Raw genomic sequence first — 15,023 nt, 5'->3', positions numbered from 1 at the left:
CCTCAGTGCTCTATGCGCCCTTTCAATTCCAAATGAAAGTCCCTCTTACAAGTCTAAAAATTCAGGAATCCAGGTTGTTAAGAATGAAATAATGTCTTCTACTTCAGTGTTTTCAGGCAGACCAAAGATCCTTAAGTTGTTTCTCCTTTCCCTGTTTTCTAAGTCATCTATTTTGTTAAGCAGCCTTGTTTTCTGTTTAAGCAGAAATTCTTTTTGGAATTCTTCCTCTTTGAGCCTCCCTTCAATGTCATTTAGAGAAGTCTCTATATTTGTTATTTTTGTATGGTGTTGCTGTAATAGTTTCTTAAGAGTATCAGTCTGGTTTTGAGAATGTAATTTGAGGTTTTCTAAGTTATTTTTAAAGCCACCCATCTTCAAAGATAGTTCCTGTAAGGTAGATGTCATCAATTCAGTTCTTTTTTCAAAGCACCATCTGGATGGGAATTCCTTGAGTTGTTCATATTTAGTGATTCAATATATCTCCAAGTTACTTGACAGGAACATTTTTGTATATCTCCACCAAAATTGATATTTATGTAGCTTAGTAGTTTATCTATAGATTTCTGATATTTTAAACTTGAAAATAATAACATTTTCCTATATTATTATACTAGTTTATGGAGCTTTCAAAATTCACTGCTCTCAGTTGGCCATCTTGGCTCCGCCAAGAACACTGGAATTTTACTGTTGGAAAAAAACCACTTGGCCACCATGGTGACCTTTGCCCTTTTGCCACTGTAGTGTGATCTCAGAGTTGGTATATTTAGTTGGGGGAGTTGGGGGGGGGCAAAGCCCCCCACATTAGTGGGTCTAATTTGCTTTGGTCTGTGTTTTTGGTGATGTTGGACAAGTAGTGACTTTTCCAGACTTCCGTAACAGTGTTTCGAGTGTTCATTCTTGTGAGGTTTTGGCAATGTCATCTTGGTCTTGTCAAATTCGGTAATGTGCATTTTCAATCTTTTCAAGTAGACCCATATATATATATATATATATATATATATATATATATATATATATATATATACACACACACATATATGTAACAAAAGTCTCATGAAGTAATGAAGGGGGGAAGAGAGATGCAGATTATGGCTATATTTTAAGTGCAGATATTATTTGTAATTCATCTAGGTGGCTTGTGCCCCCTTTTCATTTATGTCTGCCGTTCTGCCTTCCTGTCGTTTCAGCTTTTATGTATTTTAAATATGCATCTTTTTTTTTTTAAATGGGGCCATCGAAGGACAGGTTGACCACTGGTAAAAATGCATTTGCTTGACACCTACAAACAAAAATTATTTCTCATAAGGCTCAGAAATCCCACTGCATTAGAAAGCCATATAGTAGTTAATAATAATAATAATAATAATAATAATAATAATAATAATAATAATAATAATAATAATTACATACATACATAAATGCATGCATACATGCATACACAAAAAAGCTAGAATGTTTGTGATGTTTACTCAGACTTCCAATATGCAATCTTGTCATTATGTTAAACTGCTGGCATTTTTATGGAAGTGACCACTAAAATGTGCATATCACAATTTAATAATAATACTAACAATAATAACATGTAACAAATCCAAAGCGGATCAGGCAACAAACGGAGGCAAAGAACAGCGTGCAAGAAACGTAATAAACTGAAAATTCCAAAGACATGCACGTTGTCCAACTGGCAATGAAATGCTGGGTATAAAAACTAATGAAAAATCACTATAATGTCTCCACAAATCAATGAATAAAACTTCACGGTAAAAACTCTTTTATTCGAACAAAACGTAGTGAGCGCTTTCGCCAACAGGCTTCATCAGACTATCAAATAACACAATTTTACATGTATTTAAATAGTATCTCTTAAGATCCCATTGGTCACCTACAATACCTGGTGACATGTATGATGATTTTAAAAGTGCTCATTGCTAAAAAACTTTTTATTTACATGACATAATAATATAAAAATACAAATATGTATGCTTTAATAGACACTGATGCGTTTCCTTATCTAATTGAAACATATTGTTTCAAATCAATATCTATGCCATCATAGATATGAATGCGATCAAAAGAAACACTAACTACATAGAGTCCTACCTTAACGTAAGGCATACTACATCAAGTATCATATTTAACAGCAATCATGTGTAATATGAGATGTGCAATAATGAACGCTTACTCATTTCATAACTAAAACATTCAAATTCTATATAGACATGGGATTAAAACTAAACGTCCCATTCAAAAAGCATTATATACATGTTAATAAAACATGAATCCATTCCTTCTTGTTCGGAATGGAACAAATAACAGACAGCATTACATAAACGGTACATAGGACTAATTGATATGTATAGTCGCTGGGATAATTAACAAAAGACCCCTATCTGTCCCCTAACCCCCTTAAAAAATTGTGTACCATGTAAATATGGGACAACTGACAAATTGAATTGTCTTTCTTACATCCAAAATCATATAAAAACTCATTTTATAAAAATATATATAATATAAAAATGGTACAAAAATCCTCCTCCAAATAAAACTATAACAGTTTTCCCTATACCCATTCAAATATATGTCTAATATAAAATAAAATAAAATGGGGGTGAGACTTACTTATCCTACAAAGACTGCTCATGTATGCTTCTTGTGCTAAAATAAGGAGATGTGTATGACCTACTATAAGCAATATTTCAAAGAGAAATTGTATGTGACCTACATCAAATAGCAAGGGAAGGGAAAAGGATAGGGGATCAGAGGACTACAAGTAAAGTATCATGTGTATACCAAGGGACAAAAAATGTATTCATCAGGGTTTGAAAATCCTTCTATTTTTTAAAAAAGGTTTAATGATAAAGTACAAATTAAACCTTTTTTAAAAAATAGAAGGATTTGCAAACCCTGATGAATATATTTTTTGTCCCTTGGTATACACATGATACTTTACTTGTAGTCCTCTGATCCCCTATCCTTTTCCCTTGCTATTTGATGTAGGTCACATACAATTTCTCTTTGAAATATTGCTTATAGTAGGTCATACACATCTCCTTATTTTAGCACGAGAAGCATACATGAGCAGTCTTTTTAGGATAAGTAAGTCTCACCCCCATTTTATTTTATTTTATATTAGACATATATTTGAATGGGTATAGGGAAAACTGTTATAGTTTTATTTGGAGGAGGATTTTTGTACCATTTTTATATTATATATTTTTATAAAATGAGTTTTTATATGATTTTGGATGTAAGAAAGACAATTCAATTTGTCAGTTGTCCCATATTTACATGGTACACAATTTTTTAAGGGTTAGACAGATAGGGGTCTTTTGTTAATTATCCCAGCGACTATACATATCAATTAGTCCTATGTACCGTTTATGTAATGCTGTCTGTTATTTGTTCCATTCCGAACAAGAAGGAATGGATTCATGTTTTATTAACATGTATATAATGCTTTTTGAATGGGACGTTAAGTTTTAATCCCATGTCTATATAGAATTTGAATGTTTTAGTTATGAAATGAGTAAGCGTTCATTAATACACATCTCATATTACACATGTTTGCTGTTAAATATGATACTTGATGTAGTATGCCTTACGTTAAGGTAGGACTCTATGTAGTTAGTGTTTCTTTGATCATTCATATCTATGATGGCATAGATATTGATTTGAAACAATATGTTTCAATTAGATAAGGAAACGCATCAGTGTCTATAAAGCATATATATTTGTTTTTTATATTATTATGTCATGTAAATAAAAGTTTTTTAGCAATGAGCACTTTAAAATTATCATACAGGTCACCAGGCATTGTAGGCGACCAATGGGATCTTAAGAGATACTATTTAAATACATGTAAAATTGTGTTATTTGATAGTCTGATGAAGCCTGTTGGCGAAAGCGCTCACTACGTTTTGTTCGAATAAAAGAGTTTTTACCGTGAAGTTTTATTCATTGATTTGTGGAGACATTATAGTGATTTTTCATTAGTTTTTATACCCAGCGTTTCATTGCCAGTTGGACAACGTGCATGTCTTTGGAATTTGCAGCTAACAATAATAACATGATGCATAAGAGTCATACTGCTGTTGACAAGATTCTGTTCTCTCTCTATAAACCTCGTAGAAGCTGCACCATCTCAGACATAGCCTAAGATGAAAGAAGAGGTGAAGTCCTCCATAGGATACGTAAGAACAGCTCTAAAAAATTGAAGTCAGGGAAAGCAGCAGGGTCAGATGAGGTCATAGCTGTTATGATAAAGATGATTGGTGAGACAGGGGAGAAATGTCTCTCCAGGGTACTCACAGCAGTATGGAGTGAAAGGCGTATCCCAGATGGTTAGAGAATAACCATACTAGTGTTCAAGAATAAAGCAGATGTTCACAGCTGTGGGCAGTACAGATGCATCAAACTCCTGTCACACTGCATGAAAGTTCTGGAGTGGGTAATTGATTAATGAGTACACAGAGAATAGAAAGTAAGATGGGAGACAAACAGTTCAAATTTAGAGCAGGATGCAGCAAGACTGATCTGATGTTTGCAATGAGACAGATAGTTGAGAAAAAGCAAGAGATGAGGAAGGACTCTAAATGGACAATCCTTGACTTGGAGAAAGCATATTGCATGTCCCAAAAATGCTGATTTGAGCAGTCTCACTGTTGTCTGAAGTCCCAAAAACACTGGTAGAGTTAGTGCAGGCTATGTACCAGGACCCAATGACTCAAGGGCCAACAGAGCAGACAGGTTCAAATCGCTGCCAACAGAGCAGACAGGTTCAAATCACTATCTCTCTAGTTGGTATTGTACAGATTACTGAAGGGTGGTCTGTGTCACACCTACAAGGCAATCTCAGACCCTGCCCTACTAGAGATGCTCCATATCCATATGTCTAACTCCTCATGCACTACCCACTCAAAAGGCCTGAATCTAATATGCAACATCAACAAAACCTGCTGGAGAGACAGGTTTGTCTCCCAGAGGCTGCCCCGTCTCTGGAATAGACTCCCCATACATGTCAAACAGAGCACCTCACTGACCCTCTTCAAGCGCAACCTTGATGAGCGGATGGGTAACCACAAAATTGTCCCTGGGGTTCCACCTGTGCTCCTCATTGACAGGGGCAACAGGTGCTGACTGAGGTTTCTTTCTGGGGATAAACTCTTGGGTAGGCTTGTAATGGCCCCAGCGCCATTAGCCTAGTAACCTCCGATGATCCTATGATCCGTCTCACTGAGGGGTTATAAGTGGGAGTGCAGTTGCATCAGAGTTCAGCTCTGAGCCCACCACTGTTCATACTGGTGGTAGACTACATTAACTAAGAGGTTTGAGGGGGCAAATCAACAAAGGTACTGTACACAGAAGATGTGGCATTACAGGCAGACTCTGAACAGGAACTTCAGGAAAGAGTAGGGGAATGGAATGCAAAACTGAAAACACATGGGGATGAACCTGAGTACAGTAAGACAGTTGTGATGCAGCAAATGGGGGAAACCAGAACAAGATGAGAACTGAGATAGAAGGAAGAATAGAGTAACAGATGTACAGCTTCAATTATCTGGGAAGTGTGGTTGTGGAGAAAGAAGTATGAATGAGGAGGTCAAAGACAGAAACAGAGGGGCTGCAGCCAGCTGCCACAGAGTATCATGAGTAGTGCAAGACAGGAGAATGACAAAGAATCTGAAAGCAATGTGTATAAAACAGTGATGCGACCAGTACTACCTTATGGTAGAGAAACCTGGGCAGTAAAGCAGAGCCATTGTCGAAGCTAGAGTTGATGGAGATGAAGTGTCAGAGAAGGGTGGTTGGATGCACACTGTGGGTCAGATGAAGAAATGAGGAAAGAAGAGCCGAAGTAACTCCATTTGCAGAAAAGGTGAAAGAGAACAGGTTATGGTGGTTCTCTCACGTGTGTAGAAAAGCAGAAGATAATCTAGTGATGAAGACTTGGGACAAATAGGCAATGTCCTCCCAGGTAAGATCATACCATAAATCATTCTCATTCAATATAATTATAAGACTAAATACCCCATCAAGCTCAAACAAGCTTAAGAATTTTTCAAAGACAAATTACTTTCTACTAGGAGATGGTACAGACAGTTTCAAAGCCCCTGAAATGCAGATAATATGGACTTCTATGCAAAATCATACATCAATGCCCTGTATAACCACTTAAGCAGTTGTACAGAATCAGCTGTACCTCACCGTATTAAAACCAAGTCTTGCCAAAAAAAAAAAAAACCAATCCACACTGATGGACCACTAGTATAAACATACTATACAACAAAATAAAGAAACTAATGTTCAAAAACAATAGGGAACTGGCTCAGCAGAGGAACAAATTTACTTGCAACTTAAACAAATAAATTAGAGATCTTGCCAAGTCCCCCAAAGCAAATTACGAAGTAAAAGTAGCCTTCCTGGCTAAGGATAATCACAAGGCATTCTTTAACTACATCCAAAATCTAAAAGAGAATACTCAACTATGTGCTGAACTGGTTGTGGATGGCATCACTCATACTCAACTGAACATAATAACCAACCTGCTAGCTGACAGACTTGGAGTAAATTTCACCCTGACCCATCCAGTCATCTCCCAAAATATATCTGCCACCATTCCTCAGCCTATTATCTCAAGAGAGCAGGCATCTCTGCATTCTTCAAGGGCAAAAAACACAGCATGAATAGAAGCAGACAACATCCCAGGTTGTCTTTTAAACAACTTAAAACATGACATAGCAAACCCACTTAGATCCCTGTTTAACCACAGCCTGAGAACTGGCTATGTTCCAGCTGACTTGATGACAGCAACAGTAATCCCTCTGCACAAAGAGAGGACCATCAACTGACCCTGGGAATTATAGGTCCATAAGCTTGACTAGACTCATATGCGTGGCCATAGAAAGAATCATTATGGGCCTTATTAACAAGGAAATAGGTAATCTCCAAACTCTGGACCCAACCCAGTTGGAATTCATTGAAAGGTAGATCATGCTTGTTAAACATGGTTGACTTTTTCAAGAAAGTCACCAAGGCCTTGGATGGGGGAAAAAAGTAAACCAGACCTTGGACAATGGAAAGATAGTGCATACCACCTATTTTGAGCTAGCCAAGGCATTTGACACAACCCCCCCCCCCCCAGCCCTCTTAGCTATTATAGATAAACTCTCCCAACTGGGAATTAACTCCTGTATTACCAGATGGGTAGCCAACTGTTTCTCCAATAGTACAGATACTGTCAAAGTGGGTGACTTCACCTCTAGCAAAAGACCAGTCACCATTGGTATGTCACAGGGTTCTGTACTGGGCCTCTTACAGTTCAGAATTTATTTCTCAGAAATTTAGACAAACTTGGATGGCCTGTGGCTGACAACATTTGCTGATGATTGCAAATTGGGAGCAACCACTGAGTCCTCCAGTGATGTTAATATACTGTAGGCAGGGTTAATGCAGATTGGTGACAAAGACACAGATTAAAACTAAATGCAAAAATACATTATTATTCCCTTCAGGAAAGCTAACATTATAGACAGCAGCCCCTTAAGGGTAGACCCAGTATTACATATATGGGTACTCAGGTTGATAGCAACCTGAACTTTGACCATCATGTTTCCATAACAGTATGGAAATCCGTCTATGTGGCACATATTGTAAGTAAAGGCATCATATCTAGATCCAAGAATGTTAAAATTACATTATACTTTGCCATCATTAGACCACTATTGCGTACAATGCTTCCTTTTGCATGTACCTCATCAGACACCTGCAACAATTGGAGAGACCACAGAGGTTTCTCACCAAGAAATTACAGGATCAACTAAACAAGTCTGAAGCAGAAAGACCAAAAGCCCTGTTACTGTATTCTGATACTACAGGGTGCAAAGGGATGATCTGTGCCTGGCTTATAGAGCAGTCTTTGATCCAGCCCTGATGTAAATGCTACACATTTGTAAATCAAACTGCACAAGGGTCACTCGTTCCAGGGATGTTAACCTAGTCTCTGACATGAACAGGCCATGCTAGAGAGACTGAAACTTCTCTGGAACAAGTGTGCAATTCATGTGAAACAGATCTCTTCCCTGATCATCTTCAAATGCAACATAGATCAATGAACTGGTGACTGCAAATTTGCTCCTGGGGTAGCACCCATGTCTCTCATGGACAGAGGAAGTCAGTATTAACTACCATAGACCCTTACCTCTGCAAGCATAACTAATCTACCCACTGACAATTGGGGCAACTCTGGATAAATATTGCTAGACTTGCAAGAGATCTAGGGCTGTTAGCTAGGCTGTAACCCTCTATGAACCTGTGGATCTATGAAGGCAAGAGGAAATGAGGGCATCTGGGAAACAGGTGGATGGATTGTATGAATAAACACTTGAGACAGTCAGGCATAAGTGCCAAAGAAGACAGAGGAGTGGCATTAAATAGACTGAGATGGTGACAATTGTCATGACACCCCAGCCCCATGTAGAACATGGGGAAAAAGGGGTGGCTGTTGGTTACCTTAATTCCATTCTCCTAGCCATCATGGAATTGTCTTTTTGTCACTTTTATTGTCTGAGCTCACAACTAGAAGATACTATGTTGTCCTTTTGTTGAGCCTGTGAATTGGAGTCTACCCTAATGCCTTTACTGCTGAATTCAGGACAGGTGTAACCAATACCAGTGCCTGAATGTTATACTGTATATTAAGGTACTGTATACTGCTTAATAAGTGTGATACCAGAACTTCCCAGGCAATTGCTGACAGCAACCTTGTAATCTGCGCTCTCAGAATCATATCATCATTGTCAGAAGAACAGTATTTAAGTGTTTGTGTTTCCTTAACATAGATTTAATTTAAAGTGCTCATATCCGTGGATGTTCCTGCTTCTTAGTACTAGTATCCACGTTATCAAAGCAGTTTTGTCTTTGAGTTAATGCCTTATCCTTCCGCTACTGCTTTCCTAATTCACTATCCTGATGTAAATGTCTAAAAGAATATAAATAAATCATCAGGTCCTTTTATAGGCATATTTTCATCCATTTTAGGTCTGTTTTATTCTGCATCTTTCTTTTTAAATAATAATCTTAACATTATTCAAGTGACATGTTATCAAACATAGAAGGACACTTACAAAATAAATGACTATATTATTCCTTTCCAGCACAAACGGTACATAAAATAAGACAGTTTAATAATGACATTTTATTTCTTCCATTTAGATAAAAGAAAATACATTTATTTGCCAAACAGTATGTGTTTTGATGAATTATCAGCCATATTTTCTGTTGTTTAGAGTTTTGCAAAGTTCACAGCTACAGCTAATGTGAAAAAGAACGCAGACAAGCTTTTTATCTACTGGTATATATATATATATATATATATATATATATATATATATATATATATATATATATATTTATTTCAATTTGGTAGTCCACTTGGGCCCAAGTGTGCCCATTTTCAGTGGAGGCCTGGGGAGAAAAGCTCCATAAAGCATAAAACAGTAAGGTTACAAAAGTAAGGAAGTTACAGAATAAAGTACAGTTTACAGATATGTACATTCAGTATCAGGCTTGATCAACAAAGATCATTTTGATATATCTGATGGTTGTACTGTAGAGATTAATTTGAAATATACCTTCATTACAACTGAAGTGTAAAAACATTATACATACAACAATTTAAGGTAAGGAAACACTTTAAATGCATTCATTTGAAGTAAGAAGCTATTTACAATATTTACAAAGTTGAAATCATGTTTTGAGTAGCAATTGCAGAGAGCTTGAGTCAACTCAAGGAAATAGTTATTGGGGTATTAGAGAGATTAGAAGCCTAGGAGAAAAACTTCCTCAGGGCATTTGTTAAATAGAATTAGATAGGGTGAAAGCAGGTGCATTTCTGTTTGGAGGACATGTGAGTGAAAAGCTGGGTTTTGAAGTTTTCTGATATAGATATTGCCCTTAGTGTGGAAGGGAGAGAATTACATTTGCCTATTGAGAAAGAGAGGAGAAGTTGGCCAGCAGGTCATTTAGGTTTGTGGATAGTAATTTGGTTTTGATGTTCAGATCTGAGAGGTCTATTAGGGGTGTAGGGAGGAAGGCTGTTTGTTAGAGCTGCACATTTATTTGGGTGAAATACAAGTCTGTGTGCTGTGGTAAGTTGGAGGTTGTCTAGGTAATTAGAGAGTTCTAGCCAGTTCAGAGAATGAAGGGTATGGCAGTGATGGGTGGATTTTTTGGATCTCGTGGCAAATTTAGAGATCTTATTATAGCAGTTTTCTAGTTTGGATGTGATGGTTGAGGTCAGGTTAGTTAGAAGAGGGGCTCCATATAACAGGGATGGGAGGAGGTAAATAGTAGCCAAAGTATGTCTAGTAGAGTTGGAGAGAAAGAGGTTGTCCCTATAAAGCATACCTAACTTTTGGTGGGTTTTCTTTATATTTTGTTGAATATGGATATCAAACTTGAGGTGTTCATCAATAGTAATGCCAAGAAGTTTTGGGAAGGGAACCACTTCCATGGGAGAGTTGGTTTGGCTAAGGACTTTGAATGAATTTTTGTCATAAGAGAAAGTCTTAGAGGGAGAGAATAGTAGAATTTTAAATTTATTTGCATTTAGTGAGAGGTGGTTTTGTCGCATCCAATTTCAGTAGTTTAAAAAACAGTTTGGGTTTTAGTCAGTAGCTGAGGGAGGTTTGAGGCAGAGCAGACTAACGTAGTGTCATTTGCATACTGAATAATTTTGGCATCAGGAATAGCAGAGTGAAAGTTATTGATAAAGATGTTAAAAAGCATAGGCCCGAGGATGGACCCTTGAGGGATACTAGTTGGGGTAGGTAGAAAGGAGTAGGTGGTGTTCTTCCATTTGATTGCCTGAGATCTGTCTGACAGGTAGCTAGAAAACCAGGAAACAGTATTTGGTGAGAGATGTAGGTTTGAGATATGATAGATAAGGTGTTTATGGGAAACAGTATTGAAAGCTTTAGAAAGTTCAAGAAGAACTGTGTTAACTAAGTGTCCTGAATCTCGGGCTTGGTTAACAGTTTCTAAGAAGGAGAGTAAAGCAGTTATAGTGCTATTGCCTGGGTGGAAGCCATGCTGAGTAGATGTAAGGAGTTGGTTTTGGGTTAGGAAAGGCATAAGTTGTAGGTGGATACATTTTTCTAAGATTTTGGAGATTGGTGAGAGCAGAGTAATGGGGCGGAAGTTTGAGATGTCGGTGTTTTTGCCTCCTTTGTGGAGAGGAAGAATGTAGGCTGAACACCATAGTTTGGGTACATAGGATTCCTTTATAGATCTGTTGATTAAGATGCTGATTGGGAGTGCTATACCATCAGCTGCACATTTTAGGAAGGAGGAGGGAATATTATCAGGAGCCTTGGAGTAATGTTTAAGTTTGGATAGGAGTCTTTTTATGAGATTGGTAGAGACCGGTTTAAGCTCAAACACAGGGATGTTAGGTGAAGAGGAATGGTGGACAGCTGGATTATTGTTAGGGAAAGTCAGGATAGAAATAGTTTCAATAAAAAATCAATTAAATATGGAGCCTAATTCAAGGTCAGATATACTTGGGTCAGGACAGGAGTTATTTTTGGAGCTGGAGTTGAGAAGGGAGTATATGGATTTCCAGAATTGTTTGGGGTTATTGTTATTATTGGACTGGATCTTAATATAGTAGGATTTTTTGTCCTTAGTGATTCGTTATTTTGCTTGGTTACGGAGTTGCTTGTATTCATGCAGGGTTTGGGGCAGTTTGTTGTTATGGTAAAGCTTCCAGGATTTGTCCGTTTAAAGCATAATTTGTTTGGTTTCTTTGGATAGCCATGGAGCAGTATTTGTTTTTATCCTTTTGTTTCTTAGTGGGGCTAGGGAGTTTAGAGTGTCAAGGAAGATAGAGTTGAAGTGGCCTATAGCTTTATCTAGAGGAAGGGTGTTTAGGATTTGTCAGTTCATTTGCTTGAGAATACTTGAGAAAGTTGAGGGGTTGAAGTTGCTAAGGTTGCCAGTGAGAATGTATTGATGCTGATGTGGGGCAGAGCTTGTTGAATGATGAATGAAGGCTGGAAGGTGGTCACTAATGGTGTCAGGAATGGTGCCAGAGTAGGTTATTTTATTTGGATGGGTGACTAGGATCCAGTCTATAATGGATCCTGTGGGGATTTGTTTTGCTGGGTGAGGTGGTGGACAGAATTACTTGAGTAAAGTTATAGAGGTTAATGGATAAGGAGGAAGAGGGACTACTGATCTTATTCCAGTCGAGATTTACATCCCCTAGTATGTAAGTTTCATAATTAATTTCAGATGAGGGCCATAAGAAAATATTTTCAAGGGTAGAGATGTTGTTGCCAGGAGATATATATATATATATATATATATATATATATATATATATATATATATGGGGCAATGATGAAGATATTCTTGTGTCTATTCATTTTTAGTAGACCAACTGTTAGTTCAGGATTGGAATTTGGAAGGGAATTAAGGGAAGAAGATTAGAGTAGATTAGGGCAGTGCCACCACCTTTTTTATTTGGTCATTCAGTTCTGAGAGACTGAAATCCTGTAGGTAGAATTTCAGAGTCAGAGATATGGAGTTTGAGCCAGGTTTCTGAGATGGCTAAGATGTCTGGTTGCTTATGGCTTAGCCATGCTTGAAATTGGTGAGTTTTATTGCTGAGACTTTGGGCGTTGGATGTGAAAAATGTAAGGGTATTGTTGAGGGAGAAGGGGGGAAGGAGTTATTAGTAAGGGGACTAGGGCAAGGGTTAGGATGAATATCTCCACTGAATATTAGGTTATTGAAGGAAGTAACCTTTAGCCATTTGGGTTTATATTGCATGAGTTTGGGTAGAACTAACATTAGTTTAGGAGTAAGTATTTTAGCTGTAGTGGTGATAATTGTAGGATAGAATAGGTGCAGGGGGTGAGGCTTAATAAGCAAAGAGGAGATGGAATAGAAATGAGTGCATGAATGAGGGAGAAGAATGGTAAGTGTGTCAGTTTGAGATGAAGGTGGGATAGGAGGTGTATTGGAGGAATATGAGCTGGCATAACATAGGGTAATTAGGAATACAAGGAGGAAGCAAGAGGCCTGGAGCGTGTGGAGAAGTAAGAGGAGCATATTGAGACAAAGGAAGTTTAATGTAAATAATTTGATGGGGACGAAACAGGTAATAAGAAAGAGGGGGTAGAGACAGAGATAAAGGTTATCTTAGTTTAAAATGAAACAGAGGAGGGGACTTTAATTGTTGGGGGATTAGAGAGTGCGATGTGTTTATGTAGGAGGGAGATAGGAGGAGTAGTAATGAGGGAATAGCTTCTATTGAGTAATTAGGTAGAGTAGGTGGAGGAGGGGAAGTAATGTGGGAAGAGCTTGTGTTGGGTTATTAGGGTGAGTGGGTGGAGAAAGGGTAGAATAAATGAAGAGGTGCTGGGGGTGGCTGGAAATTGGGGGCAGGGTAAGGTAGCACAGTGAGCCCATAGGGCGAACGGAGCAAGTAGAGCTAAGGAGGAGGAGAAAGTGGAGAGTGTATCAGTGAAGGAGCAAACAGATCTGAGGTAAGGAGACTACAGTAAAGGCACTCAGTATTTGAGTTGAAGGAAGCAGAAGGTTCACAAGAGCTAGATGCTATACAGAGCAGAGATAGTTTAATAGAGTGTTGGTTAAATTTGAGGCTAGGAACAGGGCAGAGTTAGGTTAACAGTAGTCTAAGCATGCATTGAGGCATAGAAAGAAGCAGGAATGTTGCCCCCTTGTGGCCAGACCAGGTAATTACAAAGGTAGATCTTGGACACTCAGGGGAAATGGGGAAGAAGCCAGGAAGATAGACAGGGAGGATTAAAACCATGGTAGGCTGCTAACTATTGCTAACCGGGTTGGTATACAAGAGGGCACTTGTATTGTAATGTTTAGTTTACAATAGGGTACATACACTTGATATTAACTCTTGGGGAGGCAAGGATATAATAGAAGAACAGCAGGAGTCCTTTTATGATGTCTGTTCAAGGGCAGGAAGCCAGGGATTCCAAGCAGAGGACTGGGAGGCAACTGGGGTGGTAGTGATTCTGCAGGGATACACTGTAATGAAAAGGAATAAATAAGCAGTTGTAAATCTTAAATACAAAACTACAGCAGCAAAAGAGGGGTAGGGGAAAAAGGAAGAAGCACATCAGAAGTAGTGAGTTATCTAGAGAGAGGGTTAGGTGGAATGGAGCAATCAGGAGGGAAAGTATCAGTACAAACAGTTAATCATAGGTAATGCAGCACAGTTCTAGACAATTAACTATAAGTAATGCAACACAGATTAAAACTACAGCTCATTAGGAACAAACAGTAGAAAACATCTATGTCAATTATTGTTTAGAGCAGCACAGACTTGTATTAAAACATAGATGCAGGACAGAAATCATTTATGAAATTAAGGAAGAGCAGCACAGACTTATAATAGCTCAAAATGCAGGCTCTAGTAATTAATGCAGCAGTTACAAACACATCTAAGGTATTATTGAGTCAGAACAGCACATACCTCGACTAAGACAGATAAGCAGGCTCTAGTAAATATGCAGCATTTATGAGGTAGGAAACAGTAATACAGACAAGATTCTGCTCACAGTATGGCCATGTAGTCAGACATTGTATGCTTAAGCAGTCACATTCACTGACAGAAACATAATGTAGTTAACTAGAACAAGCTGTTAGATTACCCGTGCATTATGAGGAGGTAAAGCCACTAAAAATGAGGAAAAATAAGCCTATGGCATCAAAACCCTGGTGTAGACACTTATATAGAGCTTGCTGGTGTAATTCGCAGTATAAAAATTGTGGACAGCAATAACGGCCAGAAAACTGCTCTTTGTTTCCTGCAGCGCAGCCAGAAAGCCTATGGCATCAATAACCTAGTGTAGACAGTTATGTAGAGCTGGCCAGTGTAATTCACATTATACAAAATTGCGGACAGCAAAAACAGCCAGAAAACCATTCTGTGTTTCCTGCAGCTCAGCAGCAAAGTCTAAGCACAAATGTTTACACAT

At 38.1% G+C, this 15,023-nt stretch overlaps 1 protein-coding gene across 2 annotated transcripts in view; it reads left to right on the top strand.

Annotated features, from left to right (window-relative positions):
- The window catches only part of LOC122792207 (leucine-rich repeat and fibronectin type III domain-containing protein 1-like protein), a 2,814,387-nt gene that overhangs the window by 698,010 nt on the left and 2,101,354 nt on the right, over positions 1-15,023 (top strand). The gene's annotated exons all lie outside the window — the stretch shown is intronic.

The sequence above is a fragment of the Protopterus annectens genome, chromosome 1.part0, assembly GCF_019279795.1.
Source record: "Protopterus annectens isolate FY-2018-M chromosome 1.part0, PAN1.0, whole genome shotgun sequence".
Lineage (NCBI taxonomy): Eukaryota > Metazoa > Chordata > Ceratodontiformes > Protopteridae > Protopterus > Protopterus annectens.
Note: the sequence above shows the minus strand (reverse complement) of the source record. Positions and strands in the feature narration are given on the sequence as shown.